Source organism: Peromyscus eremicus, chromosome 4 (assembly GCF_949786415.1).
Source record: "Peromyscus eremicus chromosome 4, PerEre_H2_v1, whole genome shotgun sequence".
NCBI lineage: Eukaryota > Metazoa > Chordata > Mammalia > Rodentia > Cricetidae > Peromyscus > Peromyscus eremicus.
In genome coordinates, this window is record NC_081419.1 from 136,025,693 (window position 1) to 136,044,247 (window position 18,555).

At 44.1% G+C, this 18,555-nt stretch overlaps 1 long non-coding RNA gene across 1 annotated transcript; it reads left to right on the plus strand.

Annotated features, from left to right (window-relative positions):
• Window positions 1–4,219, plus strand: LOC131908695 (uncharacterized). The gene is made up of 3 exons (XR_009378650.1): window positions 1–120; window positions 1,838–1,878; window positions 3,499–4,219. It is a non-coding gene; the product is annotated as an uncharacterized LOC131908695 (long non-coding RNA).
• Window positions 4,220–18,555: the final 14,336 nt, after the last annotated feature.

The following is an 18,555-nucleotide window of genomic DNA, read 5'->3' on the forward strand; positions in this document are numbered from 1 at the left end:
AGGAAACTCAATAACAATTTTGTTTGGGAGTAAACAGTACAGACAAGCTGAAAATACTGGCAGCCACCAGGAGGAGGGAAGATGAAGAAAACATCGTGGCTTTTAAATGAGGCATGAGGGGTGAGGAAAGGCCTAGGGTGCCAAGGAAAGCATGCTCAAGAGTGCAAACCCATGGATCAGAGTTCAAAGGGCACCTGGGTCTAGGCTTTTGCATCCTGAGGCAAAAGATAGTTCCAGGGACAAATGGCTATACATAGGATAGAGACAGCTTATTGAAAAATGTAAAGTACTCCCAAGAATAAGGGTGGGCTAGTGAACTGAGGTAAGAGCCCCAAAAGTGCTGGACCATATAGTCTATGATCCTTTCTAGGACATTTTCATAACACCTGCCTCTCTCAACTTCATACATCACAGGCTTTTTGCATATACGCTTTGTTAGATGAAATTCAGGTACAGAGGGTTTCTAGCATCTTGTGCGAACTTGCTTCTTCTACATGTTAATTTTGATGTTTCAGTTTCTGGTCCCCACTCTCCCATCAGGCCCTGACCCTACACCACCTCACTTTTGTGTTTTACCATCCCATGTAGGTTCTTAGACAAGCCAATCTCCATACTTTTCCATCTTGAACATCAATCCCTGGGCCTCCTCTAAGTTTCCCCTGCCCGATTTCCTATATGTTCCCATCACTAAGCCAACCTCATTACCTTCCCTTGAACTGTGAAGTGGATCCTAGTTCACCCACCTGCTTCTGGTGCCTCTTTCTCTATGCTCTCCACTTTAGTGAAAGTGTTACAATCTCTTGAAAGATCTAAAAGGCCCCACTCCCAGGTTCCACAGTTGAGTATCTTTATCATCTCGTCTGAGCCATGTCCTGGTGACCTCATTTCTCACCACTGCCACACCAAATTCATACCATCAATACCCTCTCCAAAGTTCTTGCCATTTTCTACCAGCCCTGTGAGCTTCCTCATGCCTTGCTTCTGGCCATGTTGACCTCTTCACTGCAGGGCTGTTTGCCTTCTGTGGAGAAATCTAAATCATGCTGAAGACCTAGCTTGATTTGGGCCCCAGCATGAGAATGTCCTAAGACTCCAGAGTTAACCACTAGGTTCTCAGTGAGCTCCTTAATCACTTTCTTGCATAGCTCTCGCTCATGTGACTATCCTTGTGCCTAACAGAGGCTTAGATTTCAACAGAGATTCAATATATTCCTTGAAAGTGAGCAGTTACAGCTCCACCCTCTGCAGTCACATAGAAGGAAACAACAAAACGTATTTCAAAGCTAGCTCATTTAATTCTCTCACTAACCCTACAATTTTCTAGTTACATGCATTTTACTATGGTGAAAGAAGACACTCAGCTGATACGCCTAAGGCATGACAGCTAGGAAGCGGCAGCCAGAAGGAAATCCAGGGATTTCCAGTTTGTTAATGGTTCCATATTTCCTTTAACCTCAGCAACAGCCCTTGATAGGTTTTCTCTGAGTCTTCTCTTCCTTCATCTGGTTCATCAATCTCAGTTCTTTCTGTCATTCCTGAGTCATGATTCATCACTGACTTACATACAGTGAAGAAGTCTACCATAGTTCAACCGCTGATTTCACTCTCACGTTTGACTCCCTCCTGTTTAATCCAAGGCAAATACTACTGACTACATGGGGAATTTTAGCTGGAGAGGGGGATGAAGATTGCTCCATGTACTCCCATCTCCTCCATCAACTCCCATTACTTCAGAAAAAATGCATCTCTTCACAAGTGTCCCCTTTACAATCAGCAGTAGCACTTGCTTTTTCATAAGATGCATTCACACACTGTCTGGTCTTTTGTGTCTTGTTAGGGTTTGAGGAAGAGAGGAAAGTGAAGAGTTACTGCCAACAGGTATGGGGCTCTTGGGGGTGATAACCACTTTCTGGAATTACCAGTGATGATTGCACAACTTTGAAGCAACTAAACCATGATTTTTAAATTGTGGCCAAATGTGCATAACATAAAATTACCATTGAGTCATTGTCAACCATACAGTTCAGTGTCATTAAGTGGTTCACATGGTACAACTATCGCCACTTTCCATCTCCAGAATGTTCTGATCTCCCCTGTATTAATCATAATTCTACAAAGAAACAGGCAAATCGTGAGTGAGTGTGTGTGTATGTGTGTGTGTGTGTGTGTGTAAACACACATATCATAATACAGTGATTTAGTGTATGGAATTAGCTCGTGTCATTAGGGAGTCTAGGTTCTAATATCTGCAGTGGACAAGCTAGTAGAAGCCCAAGAGAGCAGATGATACAGTTGTAACCCAAAGGCCAGCAGACTGAAGACCAAATAAAAACCAACATCCAAAAACAGGAGGAAGATGATTTCCCACAAACTCCCTGCTAGGGGAGTTTCCTGTTATTTGAGGAAGAGTCAATTTTTATTCTATTCAGGCCTATGACTGATTACATGATACCCATTTATGAAGGACAATATGCTCTTCTCAGTCTACTGAACCCAGTGTCAATCTCACCCTCACCACACATCTTCAAGTGCCTGACCAAATAGCTGGATACGCCATGGCTCATTGACACATAAAACCACCCATCACATTTTCAGACTGGAGTACCCCTTAAATAACTCCAGTGACGCCTCCCTCCCTTCTCTTCACAGCCACAACTATAGTTTCTGTCTCTCCAAATTTGACTGTCCTAGCACGTAGTATAACAAGAGTCACACAATATTTATCCTTTTGAGCTGGCTTATCTCAATCAGCACAAGAAAGGTCTGCAAGCTTCATCTATGTTGTAGCAGGTATCAGAATTTCACTCCCTGCCCAAGTGGACTAATATGCCACTGTAGGTTATCTGGAATATTCTTTTATCTATTCAGCCACCAATGGACATTTCAGTTGTTTCCCTTTGGGCTATTATGAATGGTGCTTTTCTGAACATTAGCATGCAGATCCCTGTTCAACTGTATGTGTCCAAAGTGTGTGTGGGGGGGGGTCAAAGACAGCCTCAGGTGTTATTCATCAGCCATCCACTTTTTGTTTGAGATAGGGTCTCTCATTTCCCTGGAACTTTACCAAATGGCTAGGTTAGCTGTCCAGTGAACGTCCAGGTGCCTGTCCCTGCCTCCCATCTCACTAGCACAGCGATTACAAGTATGAACCATGGCACCTGGTTTTATACTTGGAGCTCAAACTCAGGTACTCAAACTTTACTAAGCCAGTTCCCCACCCTCAAAATCTACATTTTGAATGGCAAATTGTATAGTATGTAAATTATATCCCAATAAAAAACACTGAAGCCACGCTGAGGAAAATATATATGAGATGTTCCACAAAACCACTAGCCTTGGTGCTTCAGAACATCAATGTGGTGGAAAACTCAAAAACTCTGGAGATAAAATTGGTAGACGGACAGGGATCAAACAATATCCACACCCGGTCCTTTTTTTCTTACCTCCCTCCACTATAAAGAGTCCGATGGAAGGATCTCGTTTCTGTCACTCTTGCAGCTCAAGCTGAACCATGACGTCATCCCAGCCGACAGAATGCAGTGGAAATCTACTGAGCATTTCTGGAAATGCTTTTGCTTTCAGATCTCTTCTTTCTTTCTGTCTGAAAAGGCAAAGATGAAGTGAGAAGTGGGGCAGCCACCTTGCAACCACAGGTAACAAGCTCCAAGATACTGAGAAGAGAAGAATGGGAACACAACCCCAAATCCCCAATGGCATCTTTGATCTGCCTCACCAACCCTGAACTCCGGACCTCCAGGCTTCTTGTTACATGAGATTTTGAACAACAACAAAAAAAGAACACTTCAAGTTATTGTTTGACTCTTTGCTCTTTGCAGGCAAGTCTTTCAGGGAGACTTCCAGAAAGATGGCAAATGGCTTTAGCCTCTCTGTGTCTCACTTTCCTCATCTGTATAATAAGAATCCTCATGGAGACTTGAGGAAGACCATCACAGGGTTGATATGAAGTTTAAATACTTACTATTGATAAGACGTTAGGGCTAGAGCTGACATATACAAATCCAATGTGCATCTGCTGTTATTTGAGTTATTACTATTACTAATACTACTAATGTAGAATAAGAAAATATTCATAAAACTCCACTCTCAAGACCATCAAATTAATCAAAGGGAGCTAAAAGAAAAGATAAAGACTTCAGTGAATAATCTAGACAACATATGCAAACCCATCCAGATGCTGTCTCATGAATTAAACACCCAGCCAAAGGAGACACTGAGTGGTGGTGTGGTTTGGTCTGTTTCTGTAATCATTTGACTAGACTTGGGTCCTGGATTTTCCACTTAAAGGGTTGAAATGTAGCCAGGCATGATGGTGCATGCCTTTCACCCCAGCACTGAGGAGGCAGAGGCAGGCAGATCTCTGAGTCTGGGCAGCACTAATTGGACTCAGTGGGTTATAAAAGATGATGAAGGGGAAGAGGAGGGGGAAGAAGAGGAAACAGAAAAGAGAGAGGAGGAGACAGAGGAAAAAGGGAAGAACATGAAATTGAATGGAGGATGTTGTTTGAAAGTCTCCAGGAAGACATTCAAGAAAGAAAAGAAGAGATGTGATCTAAATACATTATATTGTATGAAATTGCCAGAGAATTAAAAAGAGTAAAAAAAAATTGAAAGAAAAGAAAACTGTTACTTTATGTACTGATTCAAAATAAAGAATGAAATGAATTTTTACCCCCCCCCCAAAATACATACATACCTAAATAGTCCATTAGTTTGGGAAGGACTACCAACCTCTGTATATACATAACCCCACCCACACCTGCCCAGACTCCCTCCTCTGCCCACAGAGTGAAAACATCTCCACAACCCACAGACTCTGTGTACACAGCCTCCTCCTCCACTGGAAACCACTTCTTTACAAAACTCTAGAGAAAGATGCATCTTGCCAGTGCCATGGGAATCACAGGTTGTCAGCATGTGGCATTAGTGTATGTTCCCAGACTTTATTTATAATTTTTAATAATCAAGTTGCTGGGTTCCTCATTCACCAGAGTCCAAAGCCACCTTTGAATCTCTTTACTGCTATCTGACAGAGAAAGGGGCTTCCTCTACAGTTCTACCCAAGCAAGCAGGCCATCCTCCACCAGGCAGCACTGTAAATCATAATTAGCTGCTACCTTCAAATGTGAGTATAAAGGGTGAGGGGCAGCGAAGCCCACCCTGATCTCAGGCACCAAGACAAGCCTCACCTTGATCCACTTCAGAGTAATTACAGGGACTGTCAGAAGCTAGTGCTGGTGTCTCTTTAAAGTCAAAGAGGCTGCAGGAACCTTAACACACCACATATTCAAAAATTATCACTGAATTCCCACAGGGAATTCAATCATTCACTCCTGCCTAGTAGAGCTCTCTTCAGAGCACTTTGTTTCTCCTGAGTAGAACAAGAAAGGGTGTTATTGCTTTTTCAATGATTCCCCAAGGGGTGGAGGGCAGGGAACTGGTGTTTTTCAATGTTGACTATGTACTGCATGAGATCTTCTCCATGGGTCTCTGCAGCTGAACTGCACAGCATCATGTTCAGGGACCCCTTTTCACAGATGAAGACACTGAGCTTTGAAGCAGTTCCATGATGTTCCCTGGGCTCAAAGGTGACAAGGGGATCTACATGCATATTTATATGACTCCAGATGCAATGTTAGCTCCCAGAAGCCCTCACAGTCATCTTGGTGGTCACTTGGGTCATCAACCTGTGGCTGATGGGAGCCTGTCCTACCTCCTACCTGCCTTGTTACCCACAAGGGTGTCTGGTCATAGGAGCCCTCTGGCCCAGCCAAATGGTCTCTCAAACTGAATTGGCCTAGGGCTACTACTCACAAACCTCCACTCAGAGTGTGTCAGAGTCTCAAGAGATCACTCCCTCTTCCCACGATATATATCGCTAGCCCCTGGTACCTTGCTCTGCATCTTGCCCTAGTTCTGTGTTAAGTCTGGCTATGAGCTGTGGCTGAAGACTATGATCTCATTCTTGCCATGCCAGCCCCCTTTGCATCCACGGCTTATACTCACCTCACTTTCCCTTTTCCTTCCTAGTACACTTATTTATTGCATATATTCTCAGAGTCAGAATGCTAAGTTTTAGCAGTCTAAGAGTAACAATACAGTCACATCCCTCACAAAACCTTAAGGAGAGAGCTGTGAATGGAGATTGTACATTTCCAGATACATCCTGCTCCAAGGAAGACTCTCTCTAACACAAAATCCAGCACAAAACCAAACACACCTCTTGTACTGTCAGTTAACCCTCCATAAGTGTCTGCAAGTACATATTGCTATTCTCACCTTACGGATGAAGAAATTAAATCTCAGAGAAACAAAACCCAAGAGTTCAGTTAGCAAGTGGGTCCCCTAGGCAGCATGCATCCAGAGACCACACTTAACCGAACCAACTGCCAATAACATGCACTCCAGGGCACACTAGGGTACCCAATAGTCTCACTTACTTTGAAACATGTTTAAAAAAATAAGTCAGACAGAGGCCAGCATGCTCACACTGCCAGACACTGCCTTTAAAAAACAGCTTGTGTTTACCAGTCAACAGGTGTCTGAGTGGCCTCAGGCACAATCAGAACTCGTTTCTCTGCCAGGAGTAAGAGCTGTATCAAGAAGAGACAAGTCCTCCCTGCAGCCCTTGGCAAGTAGCCTGAAAGTGTGCCTAGCGAGAGGACAGCAAGGGCCGGCCACTGGGAGTATACCAGGAGTGAGGAGCCCTGTGATTGATTTCAGATATCTCCCTCCCCCAACTCTCTCCTTTCCTCTTCTCTCCCTCTCCTTCTCTCACCCAGATCCCAGTAATGCATCAATTACTGTGCACGCATATCACATTCACAGGATAGATATTACCTCGTGCATTCGCCACTGCCAAGCTGTGTCCAGATCCAGGCGCAGATGGAGGACAAGGGTGTGGGGTTAATTGATCAAACCACACCGGCTCCTGTGTGCGGGTTGGCAGAAAATGGCTCATTTCACAGATGCACAGGCCGCTTCCTGGCTAGTCTCCTGTGATTAAACCAGGCCGCTACTGTGATTTTGAACAAACCCACCCGAATTTACATGTTCAGGTTCATCTTTGTCACCACCGAAGTGGCCGCTGTGGTATTTATTATCCACCCGTCCTTCTGCATTCTGCAAACATTTGCTGAACACCTATCAGACACAAAACTCTGCACTATAGTTGGGTGGTGGGGGCAGAGTTCTGTGCAACTTGGTTCATCTCAACCATGATGCCCCCATGGGAGAAACAGGAGAGTGAGAAGATGAGAGTGGGATGGAGAAGAGCATGATAAAGGACCGCAGGAAAGTGCAAGGATACAGCAGGGTCAGAGGGCAGGTACTGGCCACAGTACAAGATTCTTGGTGTTAAATATTGCAGGGGAATAGTAGTTGGCACCAGTTTATGCCATGTGCTCAGAAAAGCAAGAACTGCCACAATCATTCTCTTTTCTCTAAATCACGGATGTCAGCTTTCTGAGCATCCTTGGATTCTCTGTTGGTTCCCCAGGACCTTGTGATGGTCTCAAGGCTCTTCCAGAGGGATGCCCTGGTCTCATTTCTGCTGCTATGACAGTATCCTGACAAAAAGTAACATAGAGGAGGAAGCATTGATTTGTCTTTCATTGGAGGTTACAGTCCATTATTGCTGGGAAGTCATGGCAGAAACCTAAAGTATCGCATCCACAGCTAAGAATGGAGAGAACAAACTCATGGGTCCTCAATTGCTTGCTTTCTCCTCTCTTAGACTTTTCAGAATCCCAGTCCTGGGAAATGTTGCTCCCCACAGTGCACTGAGTCTTCTTACACCAATTAACAGCAAAGACATTCACATGCCCGCAGGCCACAAGAAGGTAGACAAATCCTCAGTGGAGGCTCTCTTCTCAGGTGAGTCAAGCTGTGTCAAGTTGACAGTTAAAACTAACCACCATAGTAACCACCTTTGGGGGTGCCCAGTAATTGTAAGTCTGCACCCATTGCCTTTGATAAAGCTGTTGTCCAAGTGATCAGGACACTGGCTTCCAGAGTGTGAGCCCCAATACCTGGGCCTAAGAACTCCCCTACAGACATCATTTTGGACATGCAGTTATCCCCAAAATTTCTTTCTTCACAACAGCATGTCAGTCATGGTTCCCAGAACGGCATCTCCGGCTCCCCATGTGGAAGGTCTGTCTCCTTCTCCGTGTGTTCCCCACAACCATCCCAGCCGTGACCTAAGTTTTAAGGAAAAATAGCTCTCTCTAGACAACATGTGGTTTTTGGTTTTGGTTTTTTGGGGTTTTTTTTTAAGGCATGGTCTCGCTATGTAGTCCTGACTAGCCTGGAATTCCCTTTGTAAGCCAAGATGGCCTCCAACTCACAGAGATCCACCTACATAGTGCATGTTCCTCCACACCCAACCACTTCTATTTCTAAACTCAATAGTACAAGCCTCTCTTGCTAAGGAAGTAAAAATACTAAGAGCAGACACTGCAGGACCCTATAGGAACACAACACAAATTCATGTATTAAGCCATCCCATCTGTAAAGGAAGACTCAGAGACAGAAGTATTTAGGAAAGAAAAATGGACTTGGGAAGGGTTCAAGGGGGTGGGGCTTTGGAAAAACTGGCTCAAAAGATCCCAGACTTCACTGAAATGAAAGCAATTGCAGCATCCAGCATACCTGAAGTTATATTGATCATCTGGTGGTATTGAAAACAGCAGCTTTTCACGTGGTTATCATACCCACAAAGGCTGCCACCCATCTTCACAGACCATCATGGTAAGAAATAAAGCCCTTCCTTAAGGAGTCTAGGTTTAAGGGAAATATTCAGGAGCTTATGGCGTGGGGGATCCTGGTATTTTCAGTTAATCTTGGGTTTAGGAACATGGAGTTGTATCGATTCAGTGTCTCTTCTCATCCCCCCCCCCCCCAGTATATTACATGAAGCGCTTAATCATATCGGAAGCAGAACAACGTTACAGTTTTGGCTTCTACACCATATGATCTACAGAGAAAACGGAATGATATTCTAAACTAGTTCATCAGAGGGAATTATGAAAGTGTCACTAACAGACCTTAACTGTGGGCAGAGTCTACACACAGAGGAGGAAGGGCATGGACCCAAGAGCATGTTCACCAACCCGATACCTCCACCAGAGCCTGACAGTGTGAGGGGAAGTTGCAAGAGCTGGTTCAAGAGCAGGCTGAAGACGTGGGCGGGTTTCTCCTAATCTCAGCTGCCCAGATGTGCCAAGATGACACTTGGGCACACGTCTCAGAATCCTGAAACGTTAGACAGAAACAGAAGCCATTTAACTCAACCTCTTCCAATACATATGGTAAAACTGAGACCGGATGACTTGATGCGACCCACAGTAACTTCAATGACAGCATATATGGCCTTCAGCTAGACAGTAGTGGTGAGATTAATTTTTTTAAACACTTAAAAAAACAATCATAGTATGAGGGAGGCTGAAGCAAGAAAATTGTTGTGAGTTCAAGGTCAGCCTGGGCTGTGTCTATTTAGAAAGACTTTGTCTCCACAAACAAAACACTGGAGTCAAATGTAGTTAATCATGCAAGAACCAAAGGTGGGCAATGTCGCTTCCCCCCAAGATTTTTGCAAAAATAATTTTAAAGGATAATTTAAAATTTAAAGACAAGAATGAAAGCAATTTTCTTATACTATTACCTGCCACTGACGTTCTCCCCTGTGGAGTCCAAACATTGTGCGCAGAATGACAGGAATGTGGACACTGCCTCCTTAAGAGGTCAATGCTCATTTTAGTGGCGACACTCTGGGATGTTTTTTCCCTTATTTCTACCTATTGCTGATTTTAATTAAAAACAATAATCTGTGCTCATGGTGAAACATCTCAACATTAAGGAAAGAAACAAAGGTAGGGCTCTCTTGAATAGTCAGCCCTGTCTCATTCTCCTCCCTGAAGAGCAACAATTGTAGCAGCTTAGTGTCTACCTTCCTAGGTGTTTGTGCTCATCCACCAATCTGTGTGCACACAAACACATTCAGGGCACTTTTTTTTTTTTACCCAACATATTGTTCTGCCTTTATTTTTTCACTTGACATCACAAACATCTTTTCATGTCATATAGCTTGACCTTATTGTTTGAAACATCTGCAAAATACATTGTGTGGGTGTTCTATATCTGAGGCAGCTCTTCTTTATTAATGAATATTCAGGCTGTTTTCTAGTTTCTCACTAATATAAATAATGTCACAATGAACATATTTCTATACATATATATGCATATATCTTCCAGAACAGATTTCTGGATGTGAGACACTGAGTTAATGAATATGTATACTTTATGTTCTTGGCACCAGCACAATATGAGATTCATTTTGTATTTCCTCGCTACATAAGCTATTAGTGACCTTTTGAGAATGTTTGTCAATTGGAAACGTGGGAAACAGTATTATACTTCAATTTGTATCTACTTCATTAGGAGTGAAGCAGGATAGCTTTCCACTTGAGGCTCTAGTAGTAGTCTCGACCCTCTGAGAAGGAGATGGCCAAGGTAGGATTCATTAATTCAGAGCTCTGCTGGGGAAGGTGCCTCTGGCTCTACTGGGAGGGGCCAGGAGACTGAGAGAGCCTGGAGACCAAGATGCACTTCGGATATTTGTGCAAGGAGACAGTGGGTGGGATCCTCAGACTGTCAATAGTAACAGATCCAGAGACACAACTCCATGCTGTTCCCCTCAGCAGACTGAGGAGTTCTCTCAATCTTTTCAGTGATCTGTACTCCAGCAAAACCAGGATTCATGGGTTGGCTTCAGGAAAGAATTTCAAATTAAAGCAAAGCTGGAGTTTCAGTGGGGATATTTTAATACAGACATTAAGCATAAGAGTAAAGAGAGAAAGAGGGATGCTCAGAAAAAGGAGGAGGGAAAAGACACACCCACAATGTGGGTGTGAGTCTTCTCAAAAAAGAGGCACATTGCCCTGCCTTTACAATGGTCATATACAAGATGCTGCTGCATCTAAAGCTATCACCTTTGGTGGTTGGCTAAGAAATCCAAATATGATGACAATGTGGTTCATGAGGGGCATCTGACAGAATTATAATGGATAATCTATAGATCACAAGTGTCTTAGCTTGGGTTACTATTGCTATACTGAAACACTATGACCAAAAGCAACTTGGAGAAGAAAGGATATGGTTTAAGCTTCTACGTCCATAGTCCATCACAAAAGGAAGTCAAGACAGAAACTCAGACAGGGCAGGAACCTGGAGGCAGGATCTGATGCAGAAGCCATGGAGGGTTGCTGCTTACTGGCTTGCTCCCCGAGGCTTGCTCAATATGCTTTCTCAGAGAACCCAGGACCACCAGCCCAGGATGGCACCATCCACCACCGTCTGGGCCCTCCCCCACCAATCACCAATGAAGAAACCACCCTACAGACTTGCTTATAGCCTGATGTTATGGAGGCTTTTTCTCACCCAAGGTTTCCTCCTCTCAGATGACTCTACCTTGTATCAACTTGACACAAAACTAGCCAGCACAACAGGGATATAAGAAAGTATCTCTACTATAAACAAAGTTAATAGTCTTGTTTGGGATCCCAGAAGGTGCAGGAAAAAGAATAGGCCCCTACCCAAAATCATATACATTCATTCCTGGAGCCTGATCCATGGCTATTCTAACATATCTGTATACAAAATGAACATTAGCTGTATGTTGGTAACCTTCATAGCAAATGTTGTTAATTGTGCTTGGATTCTTGCTTCTCTGTGAGAGGCTGCAACCAGATCCTGGGGTGAGGAGCTCCTATTCTTCCCATATCCTCAAATTTTCCTTGTCTTTCCCTTCTGTCTCAAGACCACAATGTAATCTTGAGAAAGCGTCTACCAGACCACTGTGGACTTCCCAAGACAGTCTGCCTTCAGGACCTCACAACATTTGATGTATCTGGGCAGAGCCTAGCATGACCTTCACAGTGGTCCAATGATGCTCTGGTTTCATGCTGTCAATCATTTCTTCTCCGGGTAGGAGGATCTTCTGAAGATGGATTGGAACAGTAGACCCTCACAGCCACCATTATAATCCAGTATCTCCCTGTCTAGAAACCACTTAACTTTCCTCTTTGCCTACTTTCCTATGGTCTGCTTTCTTTTTCAGGTAGATCTGCAGAAACTCTCGGTGTACCCGGCAGTTTAACCCTTTGCTGTATGTGCTACAAATATTCTCTCTCAGTCTTCATTGACTTCCCACACTGGCTCTGTTCCACTGCATGCAAGTTGTTTACATTTAAATTTTTTCTGTAATAAAATCTGTTCATCTTTTCCTTTAAGGTTCTGTGTCTTACTTAAGAAAGTTGTCTTCTAACAGAAAAAAAAAAAAGCAGATCCCATTACTTTATCTTATGTTTCCTGGCTGCACAGTACATTATTGACCTAAATTTGGAATAAATGATTATATTATGCATCAACCAGGGCTTGATTCCATTTGCTTCTCATCATTTCCAGTTTTTTTGCCATCTAATTATTATGAAATATATCTCCTTTTGAAATGAATAACTGGGCTCTACTTGTTCAAAGTCTACTATTTCCCCTACAATGTCGTCTATATCTTTGTATAGCATAACAAAAAATCTGCATCAGAGGATGTGGGCAAGATTCAGCATCTGAAAAAAGAAAGTGATGGTACTCTCCCCGGTGGGCTAGGCTTTGACATGTGGGAGTCCCCAGCCAGCAGCAAGTGTGGGAGGGAGAAAGAGGAGCCCAGTAATAGAGTACCCACTTCTAACCCCAGGGGCTGGAGAGCGGGCCTCAGGGGTGGTGGTCTGCTTGTGCACACCTGAGGCCCCCAGTGGTAGCCTCCACTTAGTCTGCTCCCCATTCATCTTCTTGGAGAGAGAATTCCCACCCTGGAGGAAACAGACCAGCTGCAGCCGAACAACCTTTTCCTACCACCCCTTCACTTCATCCTATTTTCCTCCAATGTGACTTATAGTCAGCTTTCTATGGCGCTGGGAGAGATGCCCTGGCATATCCCCAGATGCCCTCTGCCACACCCACCCTCCCTTGCCTCCTCCTAAATCTCCAGAGGCCACAGCAATTAGCCCCAGACAGTTTTCAAGATCTGGAACTGTCTCGGGCTCACATTTTGATGTCAGGGTGAATTTGGATTCTGAAGTTGATCTCCTTGTTGTGGAGATTTTATGAGGGGAAGATTAAATCATTCTCTGATGTGTGCTTCATCAGGTCCTAAACCCTTGCGGGGTTGTTAAGGTCCCTTCTCCCTGAAATGCTCTCCATCTCAGCTCGACAGGTAATCGGCGGGAACGGCTCAACATTATTTGGGAGTTGAACTGGTTGGGGAGCTCTGCCAAGCATGGTTCTGCAGCAACCATTTGTGCCTGCCTCTTCTGAGGCTTGTGAACCCCCAAATCTAGGGGAGCAATACAAGAGGTGCAAACTGTTCGGGAAAAGCCACCCTGAGCCTGTGAGCTCCACTCCTACCGTGAGTCCACAGTCACAGAGTTAAGCTGGGAACCAAGAAGGATTCAGTCCACAGCCAGGACACAAACTGGAGGCAAGGTCAAAGTTCGTTCTGGAAGTAGACACAGAGCTCACTGTGAGATGAGCGTTACAGATCGGTTTGAAAGCAAGATCAGGACTCAGAGTGGAAGGAAGGACAGAGCTCACTCTGGAATGAGGAAGAGGGTTCATCCTGTGGCCAGAGCCAAGGTTCATTCTTGGATGAGGAACAAGGCTCAGTATATAGCCAGAATTCACCCAATTCTGAAAGCAAGATCATAGCTTGATCTAGATATATCCTCAGAATCTGCTCCATAGCCAGGATGAGGGCTTAGTCTATGTTCAGGATGGGGGTCTAGTTCATGACCCAGTCAGCTTAGTCAGCAGCCAATCGTTCATTCATTGACAGGTTCTGGCCTGACATTAGCCCTACCTTAGCTCAGGGTATTGGGGCTTAACACTTTGTCTAAGCACCTGGAATCTCATTTACTAGTATCATTATTCCCAGACAGGATGTGTGGACAGACACTGAGAGACTTAAACCATTTCAGGTCAGAGGAAGCAACCAGCAGCATCTACAGGTGATTGTCTGTACTGGAGCCAGGGTGGGGGAAAGCTGAAGCAGAATTGAGAGGTCCAGAAGTTAGGGCACCATGAGGACCTAAGCTTCAGAAAGCCAGGGTGACAGCAAAGGAGCTATGCATTATATCCAACCCTTCCCCACATGTCGGTGTTTCTAATGTCAGCAGCAAAAAGAACCAGAATCTTTGGGGGAAGGTCTTAGCTGGTGCCAAACTTCTTTTACATCATGGCTAAAGGTGAGGAGGAATGAGATTGATCTACTCAGCACAAGGCACCCTGGGCTTTCTGTATAGCCACTGGCCTCTCTGGACTTTAAAGTTCTCACCTAGAAAGGGAGGGGTGGAATAGCTTATGTGCTGTGCCCTCTCTGTTCAGGCAACTAAGAAGAGAGTTAGAGGATGAGGATTGAAAAGGATTCAGGAAAAGTGAGAGCTTAGCATTACCAGAAGCCTGGATAAAGTTTTATGTGGCTGGAAAGAGTGTGAGAGAAGACAGTGGAGAGGTGAGCTCAAGAGAGAGGCCATGTCTAAGCCTGCAGGTGCAAATGAATACAAAAGTGTGTAGATTTTTAACCTGCGGGCAACGAAGAGCAGATTCTCGTTGTAAGATGACTGGTTGCTGTGTACAGGTTCACTGAAGGGGGTAGAGTGAAGGCATGGGAACTGGGACCATGCTACATAGTGGTCTAGGTGTGGAGGCCTAGGCTATAAAGCTGGACAGAGCAAATGGTGAGAGGTAGACAGCTCCGAGAGCGAGCGATCAGTGGGTCAGATCTATAGCCAAGACAGACGCAAGTGAATTCTGAAGCTCTGGCTTAGAAAGGTGAATAGAACCAACTCCCCAGGATGGAAAGATGAGAAAAGCAGGATTTGTGGTGGGAGAAGACAAATTCCTGTCTGTATGTGTTCAACTCGGGTGGCTATAGGAATCCAAGTGGGAATATCCAAGAATGGCTGGTAATACAATCAAGAGTTGAGTGCACAAACTGGGCTAATGGTATAGGTGATGGAGAACTCGCCACTACCTTAGAATAGTGTTGAAAAGACAAATAGAGTTGGTGCTGTAGTTTGGATGTGAAGTTTTTCCCCAAAGGCTCGTGTGTTATAAAGGCTTGGTTCCCAGCTAGCAGATCCAACCATTGAGTGGTGATTAAATCATAAATACTTTAATTCATCAATGGATTAATTAATTCATTGATAGATTTGTATTTGGTGGCATTACTGACAGGTGGTGGGAGGTGGGGCCTATTCTAAGAGACTCCCTTGTCCCAAGCCCCTTCCTATCTCTAGTTTGCTATCTTCTGCCTGCCATGAGGATAAGTGCTTTTCTTCACCACTTGCCCCCACCATAACGCTCTGACTTACCCTGTAGATGTTCAGAAGCAGCAGAGCCAAGTGACTACAGCCTGAAACCACATGACAAAACAAGCCATCCCTCCTTTAAACTGTTTCTTTCAGGTATTTGTCTTACAGATGGAAATGTCACTAACACACACAGAAGGAACTCTTAGGACAACCAACAGAAGAAGAGGAGTCAGTAAGCACCCTAGGAGGGAGTGAGCATGAGCATATACATTCTACTTGGTGGTGCATTGGAAACTAGAGAGATCATGATGTTGAATATGTATGACCCAGAGATTGAGGAGGTAAGAACTCAACAGACTTGGTGATCATGGAGGCCCCCAGGGACTTAGCAAGAGCAATTGCTAGAACTTCTCCAGGGGCAGAAACTAAACTGAATCCATTGGAGCAGTCGATAAGGTAGAAGCAGGGATAACTTCTTAGGAAGGCTTTTCCTGAGGAACTTCGGTGGGATCATGAAGGAAGAAGGTATGGAGCTGGGAACAGAACTGTGTGTTCTAAGATTGACTGGCTTGGGTATGTGTAAGTGCTACTGGGAAGGGTCCAAGTCAGGGAAGAAAAACATACAGGAAAGAAAGCTATTCAGGGAAAGAATGGGTCATCAACCATCCACCATTTACCATCATCAAAGCACTTTCCATATATTTTTAATATTTAATTCTCTCAACCCATCTGTGGTATCACACAACCATGTTTACTTCCTTCACAGCACTTACCACAGTCCGTAAATTATTTTAATTACCCCTTGGCTTGTTATTGACTCTCTTTCCCACTAATCTCTAAGCTTGAACCAGGAACTTCCCAATCCCCATCACTTCTATCTTATCTTGCTTGACTTTTTATGCTGCCTCATGCCAGTTACACCATATTATTTGTTTTTTCAATGTCCTTCCACCAAAATAAACTCAAGGAAAGAGATAATAAAGTCTGACTTATTGTCACAGTACCAAGCACCATTCCAAGCTTATAGTAGACACATAATAAATAGGGAAGGAGGGAAGGAGGAAAGGAGGGAAGGAGGGGAGGGAGGGAGGGGAGGGAGGGGAAGGAGGGAAGGAGGGAAGGAGGGAAGGAGGGGAGGGAGGGAGGGAGGGAGGGGAGGGAGGAAAGGGCTATTAAAAACTTCTGAAAACTATAATGTACTGTTCAAAAGTGAAGCATGGTGAGGAGCTAACACTTACCCAGCCTAAAGAATCCACATAGCTCCTAAACTGCATGACTTTTTTGAAGTAGGATTTGTTACTCCCTTTGCAGAAATGAAGAAATCAGGCTCTAGGGAGATTTTAAATATTATTACAAGTCACACTACTAACATGTGATGGTGCCAGAACTGGAGACCAGGGAGGTTTAGTTTTGCGTTGTTCTTATTGGTCTGTTGTTTCTCAAAAATCTGAGCTCCCCCAACTATAGCCGGATGGGAAGGACAACCTGGGGCTCTACAGCACAGCTCACTATCATTTATTGTGTGTCTGATAGAGAACAAGGAGAGCATCTAGGTTCTCCACGCAATGCCATGTCTAATGTTTAAGGAGAAGGGAATGCTGATGACTCCATTTTCTCACCATAACATGTTTACATGTAGCAAATTATCACACTGTACCCCACAAATATGTGTAAGTACCATGTATCTATTAAAAATAAGAAGACATCATAAGTGTAGCTTCTGGGAGTAGGAGAAATAGTTTTCCCCAGGGAAGAGCACACCAATTGGTTATCCAGTAGCAAATGGTCAGCCCTGAAAACAAATATATACAAGTAGCACTATATATATTGAGCAGGTTATATTTATACATGTAGGAATCCCAATTAAAGAAAAAGAGGCCATAAATTTGAAAGAGAGAAATGGGGGTAGATGGGAGTATTTGGAGGAATGAAGGAGAAGGAGAAATGATGCAATTATAATCTCAAAAAATAAGAAGGCCTGGCTGGAGCCAGGCAGTGGTGGCACATGCCTTTAATCCCAGCACTCAGGAGGCAGAGGCAGACGGAACTCTGTGAGTTCAAGGCCAGCCTGGTCTACAGAGTGAGTTCCAGGAAAGGCGGGGCTACACAGAGAAAACCCTGTCTCAAAAAACCAAAAAGAAGAAGAAGAGGAAGACAGGGCTGGGCAGATGACTTAATGGATAAAGTACTTGCTGAACAAGCATGAGGATCTGAGTTTGCATTCAGAGAACCCACATAAAAGGCTGAAGGGGGGCGTGGACTCAGTTTTCTTTAAGGGGCTGGCCACTGGGAATTTGATCATGTTCCAGTGAGTATGTAGGCAACACACATTGGACTTGGTATTTTTTTCTTCTTCTTTGTCTTAGAGGGGGAGGTCACAAGGGTGGGGGGGTCCTGGGAGGACTGGGAAGTGAGTGTGAGCAGGGTGCATTATGTGAAATTCCCCCCACAATAAATCAATAAAAATATTATGTTTCGGGGGCGGGGGAGGCTGAGCAGAGCAAAGTGCACCTGTATCCCAGCACTGACAAAGCAGAGAGGAGAATCCCAGGGGTTCATTCGCCAGCTGTGCCAGCTGGTCAGTGAGCTCTAGGATCAGTAATGAACCCCATTACAAAAGAGAAACAGGGCAGAGGAAGACACCTGACACTAATCACCGGACTCCGTAAGTAATGCATGCACAGGTGAGCAAACCCCACATACATATACCAAACATGCACGTACCCACCCTCTCTATATATATACATACACACACACACACACACAAACACACACACACACACAAAACCACAAACATACACCCCCACATACCATACATATGCATAAATAAAAAAAATGAAAAGATAATATTTGAATGCAAAATTGTTTAAGCTGTTTTAGTTTTTGTAAGTTTCTAGGTTAGATACAGAGTTACCCATCCCTGTTCTGGCTAGATCCCTTTCTCCCCTAGTCAGACCCTTTTCTGCTTCCCTTTTGCATGTGTTGCATTATCTTTAAAAGTTCTCACCTCCTGTAGGAGTTCTTCCTTTTCTCTAATGGTCCCCTTTCTAGTTTCATAACCTAAGAACACATACTTATATAAACATCCACATATAGACACACCAATATGTGAAAGTTTACATTTAGGGTTTACATATGAGACAAAGTTTGTCTTTCTGACTCTGATTTAGTT